The 26,232-nt window shown below is 38.2% G+C and overlaps 1 non-coding gene across 1 annotated transcript; it reads right to left on the bottom strand.

The window, feature by feature from the left end:
• Window positions 1-24,290: 24,290 nt before the first annotated feature.
• On the bottom strand, window positions 24,291-24,495 carry LOC138388907 (small nucleolar RNA SNORA73 family). Its single transcript, XR_011234363.1, has one exon. It is a non-coding gene; the product is annotated as a small nucleolar RNA SNORA73 family (small nucleolar RNA).
• Window positions 24,496-26,232: the final 1,737 nt, after the last annotated feature.

Here is a 26,232-nt window from a genome sequence, read left to right on the forward strand (position 1 = left end):
GCCCTGGAGAAATTCAGACGTTTTTCCATATGTTCCATGGGAGTTTCATAAGTTTTTACATATATATATATATATATGCACACACACACATTTTTTAAAAGAGGTTTGCATTCAGGAAATGCTAGATTGAACAAAGTTAATTAGTTTTTAAAAACTATACACATAATATATGAATATTATCTTATTACAGAAATGACCAAATATAACACTTAAGAAGAAATTTTTCTCATCTTTCTCCACTCCCAGTTCCACTCTAGTCTCCCAAAATAACAATGCTTTTTATTATTTTTATGAGTAAGCAACAGATTCCTTTTTCCTATGATGGTACATACATGTACTATATATGAAAAGTGTATATGGGCATGTATGTATGGGTGTTGGGTGGCTGTTTACATAAGTAACCTCCATATTCTCTATGTATTTTATTTTATAATTGTTTTCTGCAACTGTTTTACAAGTAACAATATCTCTTATATATCTTTCTTCATCAGTATATGCAGATAAAATTCCATCATTTAAAGGCCAGCACCATGACGTGCTGTCATTTATTTAAATGATCCCATCAAATATACCAATCTCTTCAACACTCTGCATTCTCTCCTGTTACAATAGTTGTAATAGATCAAAAATCTCTGTTCATATTAAACTATGGATATTTTCTCAATTTGAGTTTGCAGACCCCATTGACTCTCATCTTCGTAATTCTTCCTTCTCCTGTATCATCAATTTCTCTTTCTCTCTACTTGTAGTCATCTCATGGAGTTTCTGAAGTATGTATTTAATGATAGACATTTGTCAGCAACAGTTTTTAATCCTCCCTTCTGTGTTTTCGAGCGTTTTCTTTTCCTTGCAAACACATGGTTGGAGTGCACTCTTCAAGCTTTTTGAACTTAGATGTGGCTGCGGAACTTGCTTTGGCCAGTCACCTCTGGCAGAAGCTTTGCAAGCCAGTGACTTTCCACATTCTCTGCCTTATGCCAGGTATCAGCACTTGGGGTGGCCCAAGCCCGGTAATGCTGTGGCTCTTGGTACCACTTTGGTGGACTTGGGTAAGATTTGGGAGACTTCCCTGGATTACCAGGCTGTCTCTGACTCTCTTCCCTCTCTCTGTGCTGGGCTGCTGGAGTTGGGGGAGGAGTGACATGGGCATGTCCTCATGGCCATTGCAGCTGGGATTGTGCCAGATCACACCTGAAGCCTGCCTAGTCTCCCGCAAAGCCCATGTTGACTGCTGCCTGGCTACCTCTGATGTTTATTAAAAGCCCAAGGGCTACTTAGTCAGCAGGTAGTGAGTACTGCCAGGACTAGGTTCTTTTCTCTAGCGCAGCATGTTTCCTTCTGGCCCAGAGTGGGCTCAGAAATGCTATCCAAGAACTAAGGCCTGGGAATCGGGGGCTTCTGGGGTCTGCCTGGTACTTTATTTTACTGTGACTGAGCCAGTACGCAAGTTGCAAAACAAAGTCCTCTGAGCTCTTTCCTTTCCTTTCTGCAAGTGGAAAAAGACTGTCCCAGAGCTGCGCTGACTGCAGTTCGGGGAAGGGTGACACAGGCACTGGCTCAACTGTAGCTGCTCCTGCCTCACTGGGTCACATGCAGCCCAAATTCACTGGCTCAGAGCCAGCACAGCCACAGGAATTGCCCACAGACTGCAGCCTTTGTGGCCTGACTGCCTTATGAATTTAGCCCATGCCCCAGGCTACCCTTTGTCAGCGGGTGGTGGGGGACTCAGGCTTCTGAGGTTGGTCTGGTCTAAATGCTCCCTCCATGGGCACCTGCAGAATTCTGTCCTGTGCTGTGTTCCCCTGTGCCAGGGTGGCCCTGGTTTCCAATGCAAAGCCCCATAATCACTTTAGTCTCTCTTTCCTCGGGCACACAGATTGTCTCTCCACTCAGCGTAGTCAATGCAAGACTATCTTTTCTTCCTTCCTCAGTGCTCTTTCCTTGATATAGTGATCACAGGTACTGTGATCACTCACCTAATTTTTGGTTCTTCTAAAGGTGCTTCCTTCATGGATCACTGTTGAATTTGGTGTTCATGCGGAGGGGCGATCACTGGAGGTTCTATTCAGCCATCTTGCTCCGCCCCCTTCTCCTCCTCAAGTTTGGATTTCTGATCCACACAGACTTTGAGATTTTATTCCAGAATAAAGAATGAAAGAATGTTCTTTCATTCTTGTGATATTTCACTTAACAGGATGGTCTCCAGTTCCATCTAGGTTGTTACAAAAAGTATTAGTTTACCATTTTTTTTATGGTTGAGTAATACTCTATGGTATACATATGCCATATTTTATTGATCAACTCATTTATTGATGGGCACTTGGGTTGTTTCTATGTCTTTGTGATTGTGAATTGTGCTGCTATAAACATTTGAGTACAAATGTCTTTTTTGTAAAATGTCTTTTTATCCTTTGGGTAAATACTGAGTAGTGGGATTGCTGGATCAAATGGTAGGTCTACTTTTAGTTCTTTAAGCATTTGACAAAATTCAGCATGCTTTTATGATAGAAACTCTTAAGAAAATAGGCATAGATTGAACATAACTCAATATTATGAAAGTCATACACAACAAACCCACAGCCAACATCATACTGAATAGGGAAAAACTGAAAGCATTCCACTTAGAACTGGAACCAGACAAGGTTGCCCACTGTCACCCCTTCTGTTCAACACAATGCTGGAAGTCCTAGCCAGAGCAATCAGACAGAGGAGGAAATCAACGTTATCCAAATGGGGAAAGAAGAGGTCAAACTATCGCTTTTTGCTGACAATATGATTGTATATATAGAAAATCCCAAAGATTCTGCCAAGAGACTCTTGGAATTGATAAATAAACTCAGCAATGTTTCTGGTTACAAAATCAATGTACACAAACCAGTAGCATTTCTATACACCAACAACAGTCCAACTGATAATCAAATCAAAGACTCAATACCTTTCACAATAGCAACAAAGAAAATAAAATACCTAGGAATATATTTGACCAAGAAGGTGAAAGACCTCTATAGGGAGAACTACAAAACACTGAGGAAGGAAATAACAGAGGATGTAAAAAAAATGGAAAAACATATTATCCGCATGGAACGGCATAATCAACATTGTTAAATATCTACACTACCCAAAGTGATTTACAGATTCAACACAATCCCCATTAAAGTACCAATGTCATTTTTTGCAGATCTAGAAGAAATAATTCTATGCTTCGTACAGAATGAAAAAAGACACCGAATAGACAAAGCAACATTAAGCAAAAAGAACAGATTGGGAGGCATTGCTTTACCAGACTTTAAGGTATACTACAAAGCTATATTACCAAAACAGCATGGTACTGGCACAAGAACAGAGACCTAGACCGACAGATGAGAACAGAGAACCCAAATGTAAAACCATCCTTATATTACCATCTGATCTTTGACAAAGCACACAGAAACATACACTGGGGAAAATAATCCCTATCAATAAATGGAGCTGGGAAAATTGAATAGCTACATGTAGATGAGTGAAACAGAATCTGCACCTCTCACCACTCACAAAAATGAATTCACAATGGATAACAGACTTAAACCTAAGGCATAATACTATAAGAATTCCAGAAGAAGAGGTTGGAAAACTCTTACAGATATCAGCCTAGGCAAAGAATTGATGACGAAGACCCCAAAGGCAATCAGAGCAATAACAAAAATAAATGAATGATTAAATTAAAAAGCTTCTGCACAGCCAAGGAAACAATCAATAGAGCAAATAGACAACCTACAGAATAGGAGAAAATTTTTTCATGCTGTACATCTGATAAAGGGCTAATAATCAGAATCTACAAAGAACTCAAGTGAATCAGCAAGAAAACAAACAACCCCATTAAACATTGGGCAAAACACATGAACAGAAACTTTTCAAAAAAAAATAGATTAATGGCCAATAAGCATATGAAAAAATGCTCAACATCTCTAATTGTCAGAGAAATGCAAATAAAAACCACAGTGAGATATCACCTAACTCCACTGAGAATGGTTTTTATCAAAAAGTCCCAAAACAACAGATGCTGGCACGGATGTGGAAAGCAAGGAACACTTAAACACTGTTGGCTTCTTCTTATGCAGGTATCAACCTAAATATCAAGTAATTATAAATGCTGTCCTTGACAACCCAATCTAAAATTGCTGCCCAATCCTCACTAACATATCATATCACTTGATTTCCTTTCTTGATAGCTTGTTACTGTCTTATGGCAAAAAATGCTAGTTGTTACCAATGCTCTATTCTCCTGCTTCCTCACTAATAGAACTGCTGGATATATGACTGTTCTAAAGAAAAAAAAGTACTATAATTTCCAGCTTCCTTTGCAGTTGGTCATTTAAGAGAAGGTCCTGGCTGGTGAGATTAAGTGAACATGGTATGTGCAACTTCCAAGAGGCTTGCCCCATTCTTCCCACCTTTTGTCACTCTCCTAACTGGAATATGGATGTGATCATGACACAAACTCCATGTGGGATCCTGAAGATGAGGGTAACATGTGGGGACAGCTGAGCTGACAGCTGGGAGTAACTGGGCTCCGTATGTCTATCATCAACAAAACATCCCAGAACCTATCTAGACTTTGACATAAGAAACAAACAAACTCCCTTCTTCAAGCTACTATTATTCTGTGTCTCCGTTATACCAAGCCAAACCTAAGTCTAAGTTTGTTAGATTTTGTTTGCTTATTATTTTGTTTATGGAACCTCATCTTCCATGACTCTTACATAAGCCCCATCTATATAAACTCCATAATGGACGAGTATTTTATCTCTGTTTTTCATTGGTCCATCTCCTGTGACTAGAACAGTATTTGGCATATAGCATATTTTCAATAAACACTTGTGAAATAAATGTAATACATGTGGGTGGTCAGTTAGGCTGATTTAGATTTTTTGCTATTAAAATGTTTGTGGCAAGAAAAACTCTTGTATACACATCTTTGTGCAATGATGAGTATTTATTCTAAGACAGATTCCAAGAGGTGGACTTGCTGTATGGAAGAACACATACATTTACATTGAAAAATAACTGCCAAATTGCCTGCCAAAAAATCTCTACCAATTTATATTTTCATCAACAGTTTATTGAAGGAACTGTTTCACTATTCTTTTCACAAGGGTGGACATTACAAATCATTTTAGGTTTTGCCAATCCTAAAGTGAGTAAAATAGAACACTTGGAAATTTGTATTTCCCCACAAAAAGATTACATTTTCACAGGGCTGCTCATATTCTTAATATATAACAGGTGATGAGATTCTCTAGCATGGATACATAACATGCAGCATTTCCCAAACTAGCCGGGGGACCCCTTTTTCTTTCTTAAACTTCTCAAGGAATAAGAGTTCAGAATAATAATACTATCTGGGAAATGTTAGCCTGGGGGCCTTGGATCAAGTCTACAGATTCTCTCTAAACTTCCTGCAGGTTAAATTTAATGTATTTTGGCCTTTCCATCAAAGAAATTCACTGAGAAGAGAGATTGTAGTGAGGTCAAATTATTTTCAGATTTTAATGTAGTAGGAATGAGCCTGAGTTCATAACTAAGCCAGTAGATTGAGGGGTGTGACTCATAATTAAGATAATGGGCCTCTCTAAGGAAGAGAAACACTCTTCTCACCATAGAGATCAAAGGAAAGTCTTAGCCTCATTTACTTTATGTACTTTAAGAATTATGGGTAGGGTGAGCGACTCCTATGGTTTACCCTGGAGCGAGGAGTTTCCCGGGCCCTGGAATTTCAGTGCTGAAACTGGGAAAATCTGGATGAATTGGTCACTCTAGCTCAGGCTTTATTTCCCTCGACTGCTCATTTTTTATAAAGTCATGACACCTATGATAGAGAGAGGTAAGGAACAAAAATTGAGTGGGAAGACTGTTAGGCTGCATTGTTGTTCTTGAAAGTTGCCTGTTGGAAGAACTTTCTGTCCCGAAGGAATGGACAGTGGCAATGGACTAGTAGCCTCACTGTACTCAGTCATTGGATGGAAGGATCCCGGGAGAAGTGTGGCTCTGGCACAAACGTGGTACTGGATCAGGAGTGGTGGCTGTCTATCATCTCTACCCTCCACAGCTAGTCATCTTCAGGAGACCTGAGCAGTGCATTTTCAGGGCTACCACACATGATGTTGTGGTATCAGCAAGTAGGTACCTTGATCATCCCAGGTGGCTTTACATGCATGCCTGGTGCCACATGGTAGGGGTGTCTGGACTATTCCTTGGAGCACCTACACTTGCCCTTTATAGCAAGATGGCTTCCAGGTAGTCTGAATCCTCATAGATTACTGAGGGAGTGTGTTCCATGAACAAGGCAGAAGCTGCATGGGTTTTGATGACCTATCATTGGAAGATACTTAGAATCACTTCTGTCATCTCTATTGGTTTAACCAATCATAAGCCTGTCCAAGTAAAAGGGAGGGGACATAGATCCCATTTCTCATAGGAGGAATATCAAAGTATTTGTAATCATGTGTTAAAACAGACACAATGGCTTTTGTTCCTTCATCTTTCAGCTAGCACATCCTCCCCTCCACTCTTATCTCCGAAGGGGCATATAATTTAACTGTTAAAAAGCCCATTCTTTGAAATCAGACAAAGGTGAAACTGAATTGAAGTTTTATGATTTTAGGCTAGCTCCCCCTTGTTTTGTTTTGAACTCCTGCATAAAATGAAAATAATGTCATATTTAACTGATAAAATTATTGTGAAGCCTAAATCAGATAAGGCCTGCAAGGTCCCTGGCACATAGTAAATACTCAATAAATGTTTGCTATCACTTATGCATTTTTCCCATAGGCCATTGTTTTGGGACAAATTATTTTGAGTTTCTCCTGTTGCCAAAGGACTATCTCTGTAGCTAGGATTGATTTATTGTACCATAGTGTCATAGACTTTTAGATCTAGAAGAGATATCATCAACTAAAGTTAATACTAAACAGCTATTTGTTGAGTAGCAATTCTGCACTTGGGTAGAAGTTAGAAAAGGCCTTCAAATAGAAGGTAAGTTACAGAAAAATGCATTCTGCTTTTATAATACTGTAAATGGACTTAAAAATTTGGCAAGTGCAGCCCCACCTCTTCACTTCCAATTGCCAACAGTAAGCTAAGAGTGCTTCTCTTTCCCAGATGTGCCAGGCTGCTTGACAATGGCCACTCTGTGGATGTCCCCTGCTCAGGCTCCCTATGGATGTGGGCCAGGTGCGTCAAACACTGGGCTGATGGACGCTGAGCACCTCAGACAGGGATTTATGCCAGCTTGCATAGAAGAAGTTCTGGCTAGGCCCTGCAACCAGATGGTTGGCCACTCGCCCAGCTACATTTTTTTCTCCATCCAATTTCTGGTCTGAATGTTACTGTTCCTAGTGCTGACCTGGGGACTATAAATTTTGAGGCTTGTTGATGAGCTCTGAAAAGTACTATGAAATAGATCTTATAAAATATATTGAACTCTTAATTCCCAGAGTGCTAAGTGTTTTATAATATTAGCTGATTTAGTCCTCACAAAAATTTCTAAGCTAGATGCTATTGTTATATCTACTTTGCAGATGAAGAAACTGAGGCTCAGGAACACAAAGGACAAAATTAAAAAAAAAAAATTTCAAATGCACTTATTGCAATGATGTGAATATTTTCTTTCTAAATGCAGTATAATTCAATAAGTGGGTTTTTATCCTTTGGAGTTTAGTTGGTAAAGTATATATTAGAAACAATCTGACAAAATTGGCTCCAATATTTGATTATTCATATAAAAATATCATATAATATGTGATATCATACAATAGATACACAATAAACATTTTTAATATAAGAACAGAAATATTCTTTTATTCATCAATCATTTGATTCAAAGACAAGACTTTTGGACTATTGAGTATGCACCCACTGATGGAAGTTTCCCATTGCTCTTTAGTCATGTTTCATCATCTAAGATTTATGGCTTCAGTTTCCTTATGGAAGCAAAGTCTTTTACATTTTTATGACTGTTTTTTCCAAGTACTTAAAACTTTCATATACCTAATTTTACAATATTTTTTGAACCTAATGCCTTTTATGACTTGTTTCATGGAGCACACATATGACTTCATTTTCTAAATGTTTAAATAAAACCTAAAGCTTAAATCTTAACATTCAACAGGAATAAATGAGTTTGGGAATAAATGCATCCTGCTCTTAGTAAGCACGTGACTCAGCTGGTGGAATAGGAGTGTACCCAGGTGCGTGAGGGTAGCCTGGGAAAGGGGATGTGATTGATGACTTATCTGCAACTTAAAGATGACTTGAAGGAGGTTGGTGCAGAGGACATACCTAGGGAAATTTTACTTATCATTAAGATCACATTTCTTTTTATTGGCATCAGACCTCTTGACCCGACGTTTTGGATTTTTCTTCACCATGATGTTACTAGGATATTCCTTTGCTAATAATTTCTATGTCCCACTGGCTTGCAGAAATGAGTGGGGCTACTTTTGTAATGGACAACAAAACAAAAAAGGAACTTAAGAAAAAAAAAAATCATTGAACTCTAAATAAGATGCCATATGCGTGGCTTGATTTATTTGGAAATTATTCAAGAATGTAAGGTGTGATTTCTGTATATCAGGGTTGTTTAATATAACACTCTGTGATGACGGAAATGTTCATTATAGGCCTTTTTTTCTACTGAGCTATTTTTCTTATTGATTTATAAGATTGTTTTATATGTTCTATAGCTAAACTGTCCAGTATGTAACCATTAGCTATATGTGGCTATTAAGCACTTTAAATGTTGCTAGTACAACTGAGGAACTGAACTTTTCATTTTATTTAATTTTAATTAAATTATACTCTGGTTTCTCTTCAGATCATATAAATCTTTCGCCTTTTAATTTTAATTAATTTAAGCATGGCTTGTGGCTATGATACTGACCAACACGGGTCTACGTCTATTACTTCAGCATACAGGGCCAATTTAAATACAGGGCTTCTCAAATACAGGCCTAACTTATATGGCTGGCATATAAAAGATGGTAAAGGTAAATTGCAATAATTCTTTCATGTAATCCTCTTCGTTTGGTCAAAAGACAGTGTGTTAGATGAGTATGTATCCGTACCCAAATATATGATAGCTATGTAATAAATCACATCTCTATATAATTTGTTTCCTTTGGCTTAGGTGATTTCGAAGCTCATTTGCGTGTGAGGAAAGTCAGAGGACAAATGCCTTTCCATCAGGATCGAAACTAATTATTATGTGGAATGACATAAAAATCTATGTAAACAGCCATAGGTATGATTGAGCTAGTAAATGTTATAAAGGGCATGCAAACTGACCTCCCTGTCAGTAGGGGGACCTTGCCAGAAGGAACAAGCTGCACTGTTGTTTTGAGGACCTGTGACTGACTCTAGTCCCTCAGGAGAAGCACTGGAACGTCCCTATTCTCTGCCACAGCAGAGGCAGGTGGGGGAGTGCAGCCAGGCGGGGCTAGACTGGGTGAGGTGAGCTTGCCCTCAGGTGCTTCAAAAGCTGGCAATGTAGCTGTTTCAGCAGGGGTCAAAGCTTCTGGGTAGAGCCACCAGAAAGGGACTGAAGTGGCCCCACCCAAGCAGAAAGTCTGCTTGTGGAGATGGGTCCATCTGAAATTCACTATCTGGCTGTCAGAAGCAGGTTTCGCTCTTCCCGCCCCCCACCCCCCACCCCCCACCCCCCTCCTCTGGAGCATCCCTCTGGTTTTGCTGGCAGGCAGGAGCTCGCGCTAGCTGAGAGTCCCCATGATTATACTGTGGACTGGAGCTTCCCTGTCCAGGATCCTGCCCTGGGCTGAGAGCTTGGGCTTCTGTGGGGGCAGGGGCGCCCCGCACTGTGCTGCAGCTGGGACCCACCCTGCACTGGTCTCTCAGTTCTGCCCATGTGGGCGCCCTTGCCTCCGGAGATTAGTGCACAAATCTCTCCTCTGTGCCCCTGGGTGACATGATCGAGACCTGGGGTTACAGGTCTGGCTTGGCGGCGGGTCTGTCCCCAGGTTCCTAAAGTTCAATCTCTGACCATGCCAGAGTGAAATGTGCTTGTCCCAAGTTGCCTATGGAGTGCTCAAGCAGGTTTGATGTCCCTCCACTTTGGGGTGTGCCCTGCTCTGATGGAGCTGCCGAGAAAGCAGCACCAGGGAGGGCTGGTGAGCAGGAACTCACAGGCTGAGCACCCCTCAGTCTGCCACAGGACCTTAAGAGGAAGGATTTGATCCCCACTCTCTGTGGAAGCCTCAGTGTGGTGGCTCAATTGACTCTCCCAGCAGCCTTGGGTGGGGGAGGGGAAGGGGAGGAAAAAAGTCTTCATGGAGGAAAGCTAACACTCTGGTCATCTCTGCCCCTCTCTCCAGAAGGCAGCCCATCCGGAATGTCCAGTCTCTGGACATGCAACTCCCCCAGGACCCACTGGACCTCTGTGGCTCCTGTAGTCTAGGCAGGAGTTAGGAAATGTTTCTGTGGGATCGAGCAGGACAAAACCTGAGGAGTTGAAGCCCCCTGGGGAGGACAAAGGTGCAAGGTGTGTAGAGAAGCAATATGGTGCCTGCCATCCCAGCTCTGGTCTGCGGTGACAGGAAGCACCCAGGGTGTGCTGGGAGCCTGGTGCTTTGTTCACCAGAAGCTCCCAGTTCATTGGCAACAGCAGCTTTTGGGTTGAGGCTGGGGTAGAAAGTCTCTCCAGCAGCTTAGGAACCCACTGACTGTCAGACATGTGAGAGTGGGAGAAACAAACCGCTCCACCTACCCTTTTCGCTGGACTCCAAGCCTCTAGGGAGTTGATCTCTGCCACTATTTTTCTCTTTGCTCTGCTCTGCAATTCCTTCCTGTGAAGTCTCTTGTAGGTTCTGGCACCCCTCCCTCAGAATTATACCTGATCTGTGTGTGTTTGTTTGTTTTTTCTCTTTCGTCTAACATATTTCCCTCTTACTGAGACGCACTGGCAGCTGGTGACTCTGGTCGGCCATCTTACCATGATCCCTAAAATGTCTTCTTTTAACAAAAATATTTTAAATGTACATTAATCATGGAATATATTTTACAACATGAATTGGCCACATTTCCCCCAAATTTAAATGAATACAACTTGTCTGTCTTAATTTATTTTAATTACATTAACAACCTCCATATATTATTTGGGCATGGTGGAGGGATAGGTGTATGGTGACTGACTAATGGTAGCTAGGAAAACCATTCTCTACATAGATCATAATGTTATATGTTGACAACCCCAGTATTTTTCAAGGGGTGGGTGGAAGATTCTAATGAATACAAAGATTAAATATTAGTGTTCAAAGCTATCATATACTGAATGTTTCATAGTATTTCCCAGCCTTGTGTCCTGTGAAAAATCCTTAATGGAGGATTACACATTGAAATTAAAAAAAAAAATCTTCTTGTGCCTCTGTTGACTCGCGTTCAATTTGATGGATTTTATTCAGTTATGTTCAGCCAGTTAATATCACACAAAAGAATAAACCCCTTAAATTCAGATCTTTCCTCTTATGGAACCTTCAAAGAATAAATGTTCTTCATTGAAAGAGCAGGGAACGGTAATTTGTGCATGAGAGCAGAACCTTACTGCACATTAAAGCAAAATGAAATAAAATGCTTTAATGAAGAAACACTGAATATTGCGGTCTATAAGATTGACGAACATGCTGAAATTGGAACTGTGATTTAGATATATGAATCAACAGTTCTGAGAGGAACTGGCTTGTAGGGGAGCCACTTTTCTCAAAGGATATCAACAAGCATTTGGATTAATTTGTCTTGATCGTCTCTTGCCACTAATAACTCTTCCTGGGAGGAGAAAACCTTTGCTAAGCATGTGTGATCCTCTCCTGCACTCACACCCTTTTTTACACAAAGTAAAATAAGATACCTTCAGTGATTACTAGCCACCCAGTAATGAAGGAACTAAAAAAAAAAGTTAATATAATTGGCTTAAGATTTTAAATTGAGCATCTTTAAAGTGCTTGAAGTCTTTACTGATAAACTTTGCAATCATTTGGCAGAGTTATTTTAACTTAAATTATATTATTACTACCCATTTCATAGATTGCAAAATATGTTTCATGGTTGGGCCAAGATCACAAAAAGGTATTATGAGTATTGAATTATCTTAAAGACTTTTTTTGGCCTTTATTACAGGGTTATTCACAAATATTTGTCTAATAATACTGTAGATATCTGTAGATGAACATATGATTTCAACTGCTTTTTAGTCATCTGTTTTATTAAATTGTAATCATCAACATATAGCATAGTTCCATATTCATACAAAAATTCATTAGAATAGCACAGCTACTTCTAAACTATCTGGATTAATTTTCAACTCTTCTACAAAGCTAATGCCAGAAAATATCACCAACACACAGTGAAATGATCAAAGAACAAAGAGCAAGAATAAGAAAGTTGAGGAAAGACTAAGATTTGGGATATTTAATTCATTCTACGATAAGCTAATGATAAATTGAGAATTAACTTGATATTTTATCTTGCAAATAATCCCCACACCACATTAAAATAAAACACAAAGTGAAGTAAAACAACTGACAAAAATCTCACATTATTTCCATAATGCTTTGGCTTCACGTAATAGAAAATGACCACTCAAATAGCTGAAACAATAAATGAATGTATTATTTTTATAATGATGCCTTTATGCAAGTGCATATGTCAGGCATATTCCAGGCATGATGCTCCATCTTTTTCTTTTTTCCTGGCTAGAATGGGGAGTGGGGTTGTTCATTGACTCTGTCCTCCTTCCTGTTCTGGGATCATCTTCAGGCTGGAAGCAAGATGGTTGTAGCGGTTCCAGATGTTACTTTCAGGGAGAATACCATTAAAAGGAAGAGCTGTGTTCTTTCTGTGTGTTCTTTTTTGTTGTTGGGAAAACATTACCCAAGAGCCATCCAGCAGATGTTTATTCTTGCCTCATTAGCCAGAATTGGGCCACATGTTAACTTTTTGATCAAATGTTGACAGGAGAAATTGGGTTCCAAGAATTGGCTTAGACAATTCAAGGGTGACCTTTGACCTGAAGATGTTGCTATACTTAACATGGAGGAGGAAAATGTACAGGAAGACACTGGGCATGAAAAAAATAATATTATTATATTGGCCTTCTGTGTCTGTAGTTGCAGAACCCACAGATATGGAGGGCCAACTACACTATGCCGTTTTATATAAGGAACTTGAGAATCTGGTATTTCGGTATCTGCATCCCTCACAGATACACAAGGATGACTGTAAACCTTTTGCATTCTTACAATGACTTAATTGCAGACTCTCCAGTTTGCTTTTCCAGTGTGAAGTCTTTTCTTTTTTTATGTATCAGAGACAATTTAAATGGTTGGGTTAGAATAGACTCCAGACCACAGGAATGAGAGTCCAAGAGGTAAACTGGTTTCTTAAAATGCTATTGTTAAATTGGAGAAGCTGTATGTAGTAAATGAGTCTATCTTAATTATGACCTTCAGAAGTTCTTTAGGACTGCTCTTTTAAAGCCCTAAGTATCTATGCAGTCAGTTTTCTCATTCCAAAAATTTATCCTCAATTATTAACATTTGAAGGCTCTCCTTAACAATTTAACTATCAATAGTAAAATAAAGATTTATGGATTTGTAACTTAGAAATAGGTTTCTTGAGACATATCCTGTCTGGGTCAGTGGGTTAGTGTTTTTATTTTATTATATATTTATGTTAGGAAAAAATATATGCATCCAGAGTGCCAAAATTTCATAATACAGGTTTTAATTTAATGCTACCATCCCAGACCACATTGTGGGATACTGTGAAACGCTAGATGTTTGGAGTTGGCCTGATTTTATTGTAAATATTTATTCTCATTCAACAAATACCTATTGAAATGTATCAAAGTTTTTATGATAATCAATCAGTCATCAGTTAATTAAAAATAATAAGACATCATTACATATACTGGTCAGATAACACAATAAGAATTTGTTATATTTCTTTTTCTTGTTTTTACATGAAACTAATGAAACACTACAGCTACATTTGGATTTCCTTTTTTGTCGTATTACCAAACCCATTTTCCCTCCATTTCTATTAATAGAAGAAATCACTATTAGGATTTTGATGTGAATCCTTCCTGGTTATTTAAAAATATTTCATCAAAAATATTTCACATAAATAAATGTCTTCATGAACAATTTTTTGGTATAGACTGTGTTTGTTTGATTGTGTTAATGATGGCGCATGCAGCAGTGAGAATGTGCTTCACAGAGCTCCTCCTACAGGGAGTGTAACTGACCAAGTGGCCCAGCTGCTGCACCTTGAAATTCATTGTGGCACCACGTCTTCCACTGGCTGCTTCCTGCGAATGACTGAGTGCTAAGCAGATTCTAAAGCAGCCTTGCTCCTGAGACATGTCTGTTGAGTTTGTCTCAAAGACTCCCTGTTGGCTTTGTTGGACCTTCCTTAGACAGCAAAGTAGTGTGGGTCTCTTCTGCTCCAACTTCTCTCCCTTTCCACCCTGTGTCAGACTAGCATTAAAGTCAAATGATTTTCACTGCTTTTCTCAGCTCCCTTCCTATTCTCTTCATTCATATGGACATTTCCTCTAATAAAATCCTTGAATGTATTGTCCTCTCTTGATGACTGCTTCCTACAGGAGCAGCACTAACAGAGATGGTCTCATACTAGACGGAGCCTACTCCAACTTACATGATTTAGTAATAATGTGTTTTTGCTATCTTTTCCTTTTTAATTTATATTTAGTTAATTCTTTTTAACTGATCTATAGAATTCAGGTTATGACTATATCACATCTGATTTACCTATTACCTTATTGATGAGCATTTATATTGTTTTGTTTTTCTTTCTGTTATAAAACATGCTTCAGGGAACACACTTGTGTGTGTCACATTGTACACATGTGCAAGAGTAATTTTAGTTATAAACAGAATTATTGGATCAGAGTGTATATACACGATCAATTTTTCTATATACAACCATATTTCTTAACATAAGAAAATTTGGTAGAACTAATTTATATTTCCACCAGTGGAGTAGGAGAGTCCCTCTTTCTCTTTGTTTGTGCCAATACTTAATATTGTGAGGTTGTTTAATTTTCTAATGTTCTCATCTAATGCTTTAGTATACATTCTCTTATTCTTACAAGACTTAACACCTTTTCAGATGCTTATTGAAATATTTTAACTTCCTATGATGTCCCATACACTGTGCTGTCTATGAAGGTATTTTTGAATCAGAATTTATAAAATTAATTAAATTTTAATCTGATTCAGTCTCTTGTACAGAATGGAATACATTTTAAATAACCACAGGAGAACTACAAGTCACACTCTATATAAGTACTTCCGATTAAATAATTTTTACTAATAACGCATGGATGTTTTTTAATATTGAAGAATTAAATTCTGAGCTCTAACAAATGGTCCTATAAAGTGTTCCTTTCTATTTAGTAATCCCAAATGTTTAAAATCTCTATTTTCATTTTCATAATCACATAGTAGTAAGCTTTTTCAAGCAATGTTGTCTTCTTATAGTTTAAATATATTTTTCAACATACTTTCAACATACTTTCAATATTTAATATTGCTGTTCTAAATTTGAGGCCACCAAGAACTCATGTCTAAAAAGTTTCCATTAGTTCAAAAGCATGAGTGCTACAGAGATGGCCTCTTTCCATTTTTATATCTCAGTTGTTTTAGTTATAACTTTCAAATAACACAGTAAAGAAAAAAAATGGTTTGATGCCTAATTGCAACCGACACATTGGTGGATCAGTTGGGGCACTTTTATAAAGCCATATTTGTTAACTTGAACCAATTTAAAGAAAACAGGGGAAAATATGGTATATGTTTTATACGTCACTTAAACAAAATATAGGAATGCATCAGAAAATTATAAATAAACTGAAGGATTCAAATACTAAAAGGACACTACTTCTGTCTTTCATATCTGCTCTTTTTCTTGAATCTGCCTCATTTTTCATACTGGTAACACACTGACATTTTCTATTTCCCAGGCCACATGTTAGAAACATAGATTCTATAGCACCTGAATTTTCCTGTTACTGGTCTACCCACCTGAGGGAGAACAACCAAATTGGCTCTTTCCATCTTTCAGTTCCCAGGGAAGAGATTTTATGAGCTCATCTTGGGTTAGCTGCTCACTCCAAATCAGTAGACTATAGTCAGTATGGTAGAGATGTTTAACATAGACATGGCTACTTCAGATGTACCAACATGCCATGAAGGGTACAGGTCACAGACTAGAGTGGGAACTGTTCCCAGACATGTGGATAGGCTTGATAATCCATATATTAATAATAGATATTGCCTATAGCTGGTGAATGTTAGATAGCAATGTTATTAAACACCTAGTTTGCATTTAGCATTGGGCTTCATCTTTGACTAAGAGCCTGAAATTTGAGGCTATTGATACTTCAGTAGTTGGAATGAAAGTATCATGCAATTTCTATTTTATGCCAGGCCATATGACAGACTTTTTCACATATTACCACATTTAATACAATAAACCAAAGGGTACCATTGTTATACTCTGCAGGAACCATGGACGTGTACTGCTCAGATCACTCTTCAAGAGAACCAGCTGCAGGGAGTGTTGCTGATTGACAGCTTCTAGCTGCCACTCCCTTTAATTTACTCCTATGTTCACACCAGACCATCCTTTCCCTAGGCTGCTTGCTTCCAGCCAAAGACTAAGTACAGCAGGGAACCTAGAACTTCAGGATTCTTGTAATGGGCAAGTTTAGCTCATGGATTCTCCACCAGAACCTAAGACATTTTTAGTACTGTGTTGTAGTCTAATTTCTTCATACCCAATTCTTCCTTCCCTTTCTCCTTTCACAGATGACAGACCTCCACCAAAGGTTATGCCTACATTTACTCCATCGCCTTTTATCCTTCACAGGTGTTTTCTTCAATAAATCTCTTGCATATTTAACCTTTTCTTGGTATCTGCTTCTTAGAGGACCCACATGACACATCCCCATTTTATAGATTGAGAATCTGTAGAGAAACTATATAACTTTCCCAAGGTCATTTACATATTTCTAGCAAAAGATAAGCTCCAGAATTAAACATAGATCTTTCTGACATGATAGCTCATTTTTTTCTACTATATCATGATGCCTTCTACTATAGACTTCAAGTTTTATGAGAGTGTAATCATTAATTTAATGGGTGAGGCATTTAGGGTAATATATGGCACATAAAAGGCTATAGGTAACATACTATTCTTCCAATTTTTGCCATTGCTCATGTGTTGCAAAAAATGTGGAAAGCAGCTCAGTGTGCAACTTCTAGAAAACTTGTGTGGTAGATTATAAAAATGGTCATGCCTTCTTTCTCTCTTGCAGCCATCCCTTTGTAATTTGACAGTGTGCATCTTTTTATTAAAAAGTGGAATCTATTTTTCAACACTGGAATCAGGGCTGGCCATGTGACTTTCTTTGACCAATCAGACATTAATAAAGATGATGCAAAGAAAGTCTTTAAAAAGCACTTACACATTGGGGATTACTAGTGGCTCTGGAAACCTTTCTACCATTACCTGAACAAGTCCAGGCTAACCTGCTGCAGAATAAAAGAGCATTTGGAACAGAGCAAAGTTATTGATGCTAAGAACCTCCCCTATACGGGGGATTGGAGACCCAGCCACAGAGCTCCACCATACCCATGCCCCATCTGTGGAAAAATTGTCTTCCATGAAACTTAGGACTTGGGCTGCACAGTAGGAGGTGAGTGGCAGGAGAGTGAGTGAAGCTTCATCTGTATTTACAGCCGCTCTCCATCACTGCCTGAGATCCGCCTTCTCCCCAATCCCTTCCACAGCCCCCACCCCCGACTGTGGAAAAATGATCTTCCATGAAACCAGTCCCTTGTGCCAAAAAGGTTTGGGATCACTGCCTTAGACCAAACAGCTCCCAGCTTACCTGGTAAATTACTACAGGTTCACGTATAAAAACAGCCAAGACCAGCAGGAAAACTAACCATCTGAGCCCAGCCTAAATGGCTTACTCACAGAATTAGGAGATAAATAAAAATGGTGGCTTTTTAAGCTAATAAGTTGTGGAGTGGTTTGTTAAACAGCAAGATTTAACTGCTACCCAACCACAGTTGCAGAAAGGAAAGTATCTGCAGTGGTCACTTTTGATTGCCTACTCAGTGGCTATTCCTTCCTTCTTTCTCGTTACCATTACAATGGTGTTCTTCAGTAATTTGGTACCTATAACTTCAGGAACCTCTCCCCAGTTCCAGTTGGGTCAATACTGATTAGTATAAAGTCATCATAGTAATGTCATTTATTTTGCTAATGACTAGGCAGTGGGTATGATGCTGACAAATGAGTCCCCTAGAAATGCATCTGGAGGGACTTCTGGGAAAGTTGTTGCCCTCAGTCTTAAAGAAGGACACAAGGCAGAGATATGCCAAATCCTGCCTTTGGACATTGTTGCATGACAATGTGATGCTTGTAGCTTCTGCAACCCCCTTGAGGGCACGAGATTAAAGTTGAGAGAATCACAAAGAAATTGACATGAATAACTAAAATCATTGAGCCACAGAATTAATCAACCCTCAAACCAACTACTCAAGACTTTCTGTTATGTGAGATAATGTATTTCCTACTATATAAGACATATAAATTAGGTTTTTCTGTAACTTGCTGATGGGATCCTTTTTGATACAGTGGTTAAATTTAAGCTTCTTAGAAATTCAACACAAACTTTTGAAATGAACACATGAATATTCATTGGAGATAAAGTCTAACCACTAATAAACTTCACCTTTCAATCTTCTGTTCCCTTCTCTCCTCCTCTTCCCTAAACCTACACAGAGCTGTATAAAAATACTAAGCAAGAAAAGCAGCACTTTGGTTTCACACCAAGATAATGTTCTCCAATTTTTCCAAGTATTACCGTATATTTCCATTTTAAAAACACAACTGATTTCTTTAATTTATTTCTGAATTTATTTAAACCACAGGCTTATATGCCACAAAATCAAATTACTAAAAGAGAATCTCATATAATATCTTTGATCTTTAAGAAGAGGATCTGAACCCTTCAGAGAAGATCAGAAGCTATAGAGTATAAATACCATTTTCAAAATTGCTCATGAGGTTAGCCATCTAAGTAGGGAAATAAATGCATGTGTGTGTTTTTTTGTTTTTATTTTTTTGTAATTTTTAGAGAAAAGCTCTATTCACTAGGATGCATTTTTGCTTCATATCTCTTCAATAAAATTCCTTGTTTCCAAAGTATGTTCATGAATTGTCCCTGCCAATTCAGGAATGTCTTATCACTTTCTTCGGGCAAGCATGCATGTTGCTGTTTCTTTATTTCCCTGCAACCCAGGAAGTGTCTCACTGTAAGATAGAAAAGAGTGATGTTGGAAAGCAGCTGACATGCAACAAATTTGATTCCTGGCAACATTCTAGCATCTGATGAGAGCATTACAGCCCAGGCCTGCCAATTATTCACGTCTCTGAAGGATGAATGATTTCCAAAATGGTATCTATCCACCCAGGCACCCAGAATGTTGAGGGAATGTTTCTAAATTGTGAATCTGAAGGTTGACTGTCTGAAAGTGACGTTAATGGAGTTTGTGCCCTGGCAAACATTGACATGAGGCATTTAGACATCCTGTGTTTTCTCCTTGGGAATGATAGGGTTAATTACAGGCTCCTCAGGTAATCTCATTTGGCAGTGGAGACAGAATCAGTGGAAGATGCTGACTCAGAGGGGAGACAGCTTATCAGTCCATCAGCAAATGATTACTCAGTGCTTGCAGTATGCCAGAGGTAGAGCCTGGGTCTTTGTTATAATCAGAACTCCTGTCAAAGATAAGTGGGCCACAGAGGGCAAAGGTTTTGATGGGGAAAGACAGGTGTCCACACACCCACTGCTACCCATGATGTAACTGAATACCCATAAGCCATAATGACATGGACTTAAGTGTGGATATGCTTCTTTTTAAATTTAGTATGTTAAATTGAACCCAGGGCTGATGATACAATAATGAAAATGCTAGCATGATCTCAACCCTCAAGAGAATTTGAAAATCTGAGGAACAACCTTTATGGCCCAAATCACAGATCCAATTGGGCCTGGTGGCCAGAATGTTCTCAACGGTTAATATATTTTACCATCTGCTTCCATACTGTTTTCCCAGCCACATCTCCCAGGACTAATTCCATGACAATTTTTTTTTGTTTTACTTTTTGCCTTACCCCTTAAGCACACACCCACAGACACACACACACCCCCTCTCATCCAATCTTCTTCCTGAACTCCTATAATTTGCCATTTTCCTGCTGTTCTCCCACCTTGGAATAAACTTCCCTTCTTCTCCCCTGTCTAATTACACTTTTAATCTTCTTATCTCCATAATAAATATGACTTTATCTACAAAGCCTATGTTTATTTCTCTGAATTGTATTTATTTCCTAGGATTTAGTAAGATACATACTGATAGAGACCATTTATCTGGAACAAAATAGGTGCTCAATAAATATTAGCTTTTTTGGTTTGTTTTATCTTTTATGTTTTGTGTCATGCATCCTTATTCACATAGTTCACCTATACAGTGCGGAAGATTGTCTGCAAAAAATTGCTACCAATACTACTTCTCATCCCTGAGTGCCCAGATATTCCTTCCATCAAGTGGTAAGGTCTATTTCCCCTCCTCTTAATCTCAGGACTTTCTTTGGCCTTAGTAGTGTTGTAGAACTTCCAGGTCTAGGTTTTAAGAGGACTTGAAGCTTTGGCTTTTACCCTCTTGGGATGCAGCTAACATGTAAAGGCTTAGAGAATTATTATAGACATGAAGAGGGAGAGGGAAAGAGATATGACAGCCAGCACCTGCCATTCCTGCTGAGGTACCTGATAGTGAGTGAACCATGTTGGAAGTTCCAGTCCGAGGCAAGCTTCCAGCTAATACAGCTGCATAAGTTACCTAAGTCAATTCCATGTGCAGTAGAGATGATCTATCCCCAAAAAGCCTGGTACAAATTGTGGACTTGTGAGCTAACAAATGGAAATTGCTTTTAAAACCACTAAGTTCTGGGAGGCTAGACATAACAGCAGTAGATAATTGAAATATGTACAATGTACAACATGCAAATTCTTTCAAGGAGAGTGGCATGCCTTTCCCATTTGTAAATCTCTTAATGCCAATGTTAATGTCATGTCAATTAATTTATTTTCAATTACATCATTAAATTAACATCTCAAAAATTAGCCAAAAGTGCTCATTGGCTACCTATAGCTTCTGTTCACCTTGTGTCATTTAGGTGATCTCTTTAAACCTGAGAGAATATGCTGCAGATATTGTTGGCAATTCTGCTTAGCTGGCATCTCACATTGTATGCTGTTCAAATTTGCTCTGAAATGCAGATTTGCCAACCAATTTCAAGTCCAATGTTCATCATTCTGTCCCAAGCGTGTTCTGCTGGACACCTCTCTTGCACTGATCCAAAAATGTGGCTTGATCCACAACAATCTTTTCAGATTCAAAGTATATCTGAAATTATCTGTAGCTATGGAAAAATCCTCTTTCAACAATTATAAAAAAAAAAAAGATATGGAAATCACCATCCCTACGTATCCATTGCCCACATAAATCATAAGTTCCAGCCTAGGTGGCACTAACTATTTCCAGCTAATGTTGAGTTTTCTTCTAGATTTCTGATCTTCTCCTGGACATTTCCAGCTTTTCTTCACCTCTCCAAAGTTGTGAAATGTTGAAAATGATGATTAAATGGTTTCATGTTGCCTTTTCCTAGACTCAACATCTCCTGTGAAAATATCCCTCACATCCAATTGCCAGAGAATCTTGGGTCTGGCTTCAGACCTTGTATTGAATTGTCAGTGGTAGTGGCTAACATTAGATTTGACACAAGCTATCCACCTTGTTCAAGTAAAAATGTGACATTATGATTAATTTTCAATATGGAAGAGATCATTTCCTATCAAGGTAATACTATATATGAAATTTGTCTTTCCAGTGTACTAAGATACACTTCTACTTCTGATGTCCATTTTGTTGAGGCTGCAAAAGATAAATCTACCATAGGCTCATTAGCAATAATTTTCTTTGATTTCTATTCTGTTAATATAGCCATACTCTATAGTTCTGGGACTTAAACTAGACAAATCAGTTGTGTCAAGTATCAAAAATCCCAAAGCAGAACCAAAAAAAAAAAAAAAAAAACCCTCCACTTCTATTTTCTGCACTAAGTAATCAATAACCCTAAAACATCTATGTGCAAGCACTATATACTTAACTTCTTTCTAGAAGATTAAGGCTCTGAGTTAGCAACTTCATATGAACATAACATGCAGCCTAAAATATTTTTAACCATTACTATGTCCAATGTCTGCTTATTTTTGAGGAGAACTTTACCAAAACCCGTCTTTGAATTTGCTCATTCAAATCTAATTGGCACACTAAGGCTTATATATGTGAAGCAAGTGAAAAGCAATCATGATCTTGTGTAATCAAGTATTAGAAACTTCAGATTTTGATATTTGTCGGCATTCATTAATTTAAAGTTTTTGATATCTGTATTAAAATGTGTTTCTCTTTTTTACTATTTTTCCTATCATCAGATGTTTGTACTTTTTTAGTTCTTGCCACTTCATTCAAATGGTGAAGTCTGTGCTGGATGTACATTTTCATTGACATAATAACAATGGTTTTAATAAACTCTTGATTTAGAGGAGAGGTCAAAGCAAGCTCTTTCAGTAATGAGCATCTATATTCAGTTGTCATTCTCAAGAAGACTTAATTGCCATTAGTAGTTCTCATCACCTTAACCCTTAGATCAATGCCTCAAAAATTTATGCTGAATAAATGAAATTGCTAGGACTATAGTATGATTTTAACACTTTAACTAAAATCATTCTTTCTAAGTTCACTTGAATTCTTAGCTTGGGAGTCTGCGTTGTCCTGATATCAGCCATCTTGCTCCCCAGTGTTGCATGGTCTTACAGGTGACTCCATGAATGCTTCAGTTTAGGTATTCAGTTCTGTCTGCCCTCTATCTCCTTTCTTAATAATTATCCATAGCCTTCAATTTCAGTTTTTTTAAAAATTATTTTCCATTTTTACAAAATAAAAGACAAAACTCAAGATTAAATAACAACCTATTAATGACTTTACCAAGGTACCACTCTGACTCAAGCATCTTCTGATGGGCAAGGCTGGAAGAAGTACAACGCACCTAAAAACGTTTTGAACTACTACAATAGCCTCTGTGTGAGAGTGTGGGATTGTGGCAAAATCACCTCATTTCCTACGAAGGCACAGGCTTCCCAGTACTGGGAGAGGTGTTGCTTCAGGATAAAGATATCATGGGTGGTTCCTCAGTGTCATGCTGTTCATCACTATTAGTGCTAGAGCCAGTCCCATTCCTTTCCCTGGGTTTTAGTTTATACCCATAAAATATGAGCAATATGGAGCTTGATTATATTTGAGTTCACTTCCTTCTTTCTAAAATGCAGCTCCCATTATTTTTTAAAAATATTATATTTCAATAGATTTAGGGATACAAGTGGTTTTTGGTTACGTGGCTGAATTGTATAGTGGTAATGTCTGGGTTTTTAGTGACCCAACACAAAAATAGTTTATATTGCATCTGGTAGATATATTGCATCCCTCCCCATCCTCCCCTTTTCTGAATCTCCAATGTCCATCTTACCACTCTGTATGCCCCTGCGTATTCATAGCTTAGCTCCCATTTATAAATGAGAACATGTGGTGTTTGGTATCCCATTCCTGCATTACTTCACTTAGGGTAATAGCCTCCAATTCCACCCAAGTTGCTGTGAAAGACGTTATTTCATTCTGTTTTATGGCTGAGTAGTACTCCACAGTATATGTATATATACATCACATTTTTTTAATCCACTCATCATTGACAATTCAGTTGATTACATATTTTTACAATTGTGTATTGTGCTGTGATAAACAAAATTACAGGTGTCTTTTTGATTTAATGATTTCTTTTCTTTTGGGTAGGTATCCAGTGGTAGGGTTGCTGGATCGAATGGTTGATTCACTTTTAGTTCTTTGCGAAATCTCCATACTATTCTCCAAAGAGGTTGTACCAATTTACATTCCCACCAACAGTATGTAGGTGTTCCCTTTTCACTGTATCCATGTCAATATCTATTTTTTTCTTTTTTACTTATTAATAATGACCATTCTTGCAGGGGTAAAGTGGTATCTCATTGTGATTTTTTTTTTTTTTCTCTAAAAAGCTGTCTCCTGCATGGTTTGTCTCCCCAGTCATTGTCCACAGGACTCTGAGAAGTCGTAGGAATATGCAGGTGCAGACACAAAGCCCAGTTTTATCTCCAACGTTGTGGAAAGGGACTGTACATCACGGGGCAGAGCCCTATGCTCCTCTATGCCACCTGAACAGAGCCCGGGGAGAGTGACCTCCCGGGTGTATCCACATTGTATCATTGTGGTTTTAATTTTCATTTTCCTGATGATTAGTGATATTGAGCATTTTTTTTTTGGCCATTTGTATATGTTTTGAAAAACATCTGTTCATGTTGTTTACCCACTTTTTAATGGGACTATTTGTTTTTCTTGCTGATTTATTGAGTTCCTTGTAGAATATGGATATTAGTCCTTTTGTCAAATGTATAGTTTGCTCAACATCAGTAATCATCAGGGAAATGCAAATGAAAACCACAATGAGATACTATCTTACCCTTGTCAGAATGGCCATTATAAACAAACAAACAAACAAAAAAAAAACAGCTGTTGGCATGGATGCAAAGAAAAAGAAACACTTGCACACTGCTGGTGGGACTGCAAACTAGTCTAACTTCTATGGAAAACAGTACAGAGATTCCTCAAAGAACTAAAAGTAGACCTACCATTTGATCCAGAAATCCCACTACTGGGTATCTACCCCAAGGAACAGAAATCATTTTATCAAGAAGATACCTACACTTGAATGTTTATCCCAGAACAATTCACAATTGCAAGGATGTGAAATCAACCTAAGTTCCCATCAATTTATGAGTGGATACACACACACACACACACACACACCCCATGGAATACTATACTACTCAGCCACAAAAAGGAATGAAATAATATATTTCATAGAAACTTGGATGGAACTGGAGACCATTATCCTAAGTGAAATATCTCAGGATTGGAAAAACAAACACCACATATCCTCACTAATATGTGGAAGCTAAACATTGGGTACACTGGGCACAAAAAGATGTAAAGGCTATTGGAACTAAGTAAGGAGGAAGTGGGTGGGGTGTGAGGGTAAAAACTTACCTAGCAGGTACAATGAACACTGTCCTGGTGACCAGCACACTGAAAGCCCTGACTTCAGCATTATACAATGTATCCATGTAACAAAAACATTTGTACCCCCTTAATATGGTGATACTAAAAAAAAGTTATAGTGAGAGAAATAAAAAAGAAGAGAAAGTGAAAATTGAGTAAACATCTGAAGAAGGTCGTTCGCACAGTATCTCTGTGGCAGGGACAGAGACTTGACTGGTCCTCAGAGCTACCTGCCTTCATGCCCTTTAGAAGAATGGCTGCCCAGATACTCTTGGGTTCCTGTATATGGACATCCTCTCGAAACTGCCTCTTTTCCCTTAGGTTCCTTGAGCAAGTCCAAACCATAATTATGGAATGGGTGCAATATTTTGGAACTAAAAAATGAAGCATAAGGAAAAATAATAGAAACGAAAAATTCATGAAATTGACAAGAGAAGCTAAGTAGTAAGGAGATAAAAGCATGGATATATGTCACAGAAGGAGATGGAAGTGGAAAGAACTTTATTTGGAGGCTGAATTCAGCAAAATGGAGTCAAAACAAGATGGGAACATACTTTAAGGGAAACAAGAAAGGCTAATATGATGGGTCAAGGCAATTTAGGATGGAGTGAAAGTATTGTGAAGGCATTGCCAAAAAAGTTTAAGTTTTCATATATCTTCTCTCTGACAGGTTCTTCAATTCCAACATTTTTGTACTCCCTTTCCCCTTTGAAAATAATTGAACAAATTGCTTTTCCTTTTTCTTTGCAACATACTTTGTATTAACCTATCCTAATTAAAATTTGAACTTTTGTTTTATTTATAAGAGATACTTAAATATTATTGCTACAGTGTACACTATTTCCCCTCTTTAATAATTTGCAAGTAATATGATTTCTTA

Source organism: Eulemur rufifrons, chromosome 7, assembly GCF_041146395.1.
Source record: "Eulemur rufifrons isolate Redbay chromosome 7, OSU_ERuf_1, whole genome shotgun sequence".
In the NCBI taxonomy this organism is placed as follows: domain Eukaryota; kingdom Metazoa; phylum Chordata; class Mammalia; order Primates; family Lemuridae; genus Eulemur; species Eulemur rufifrons.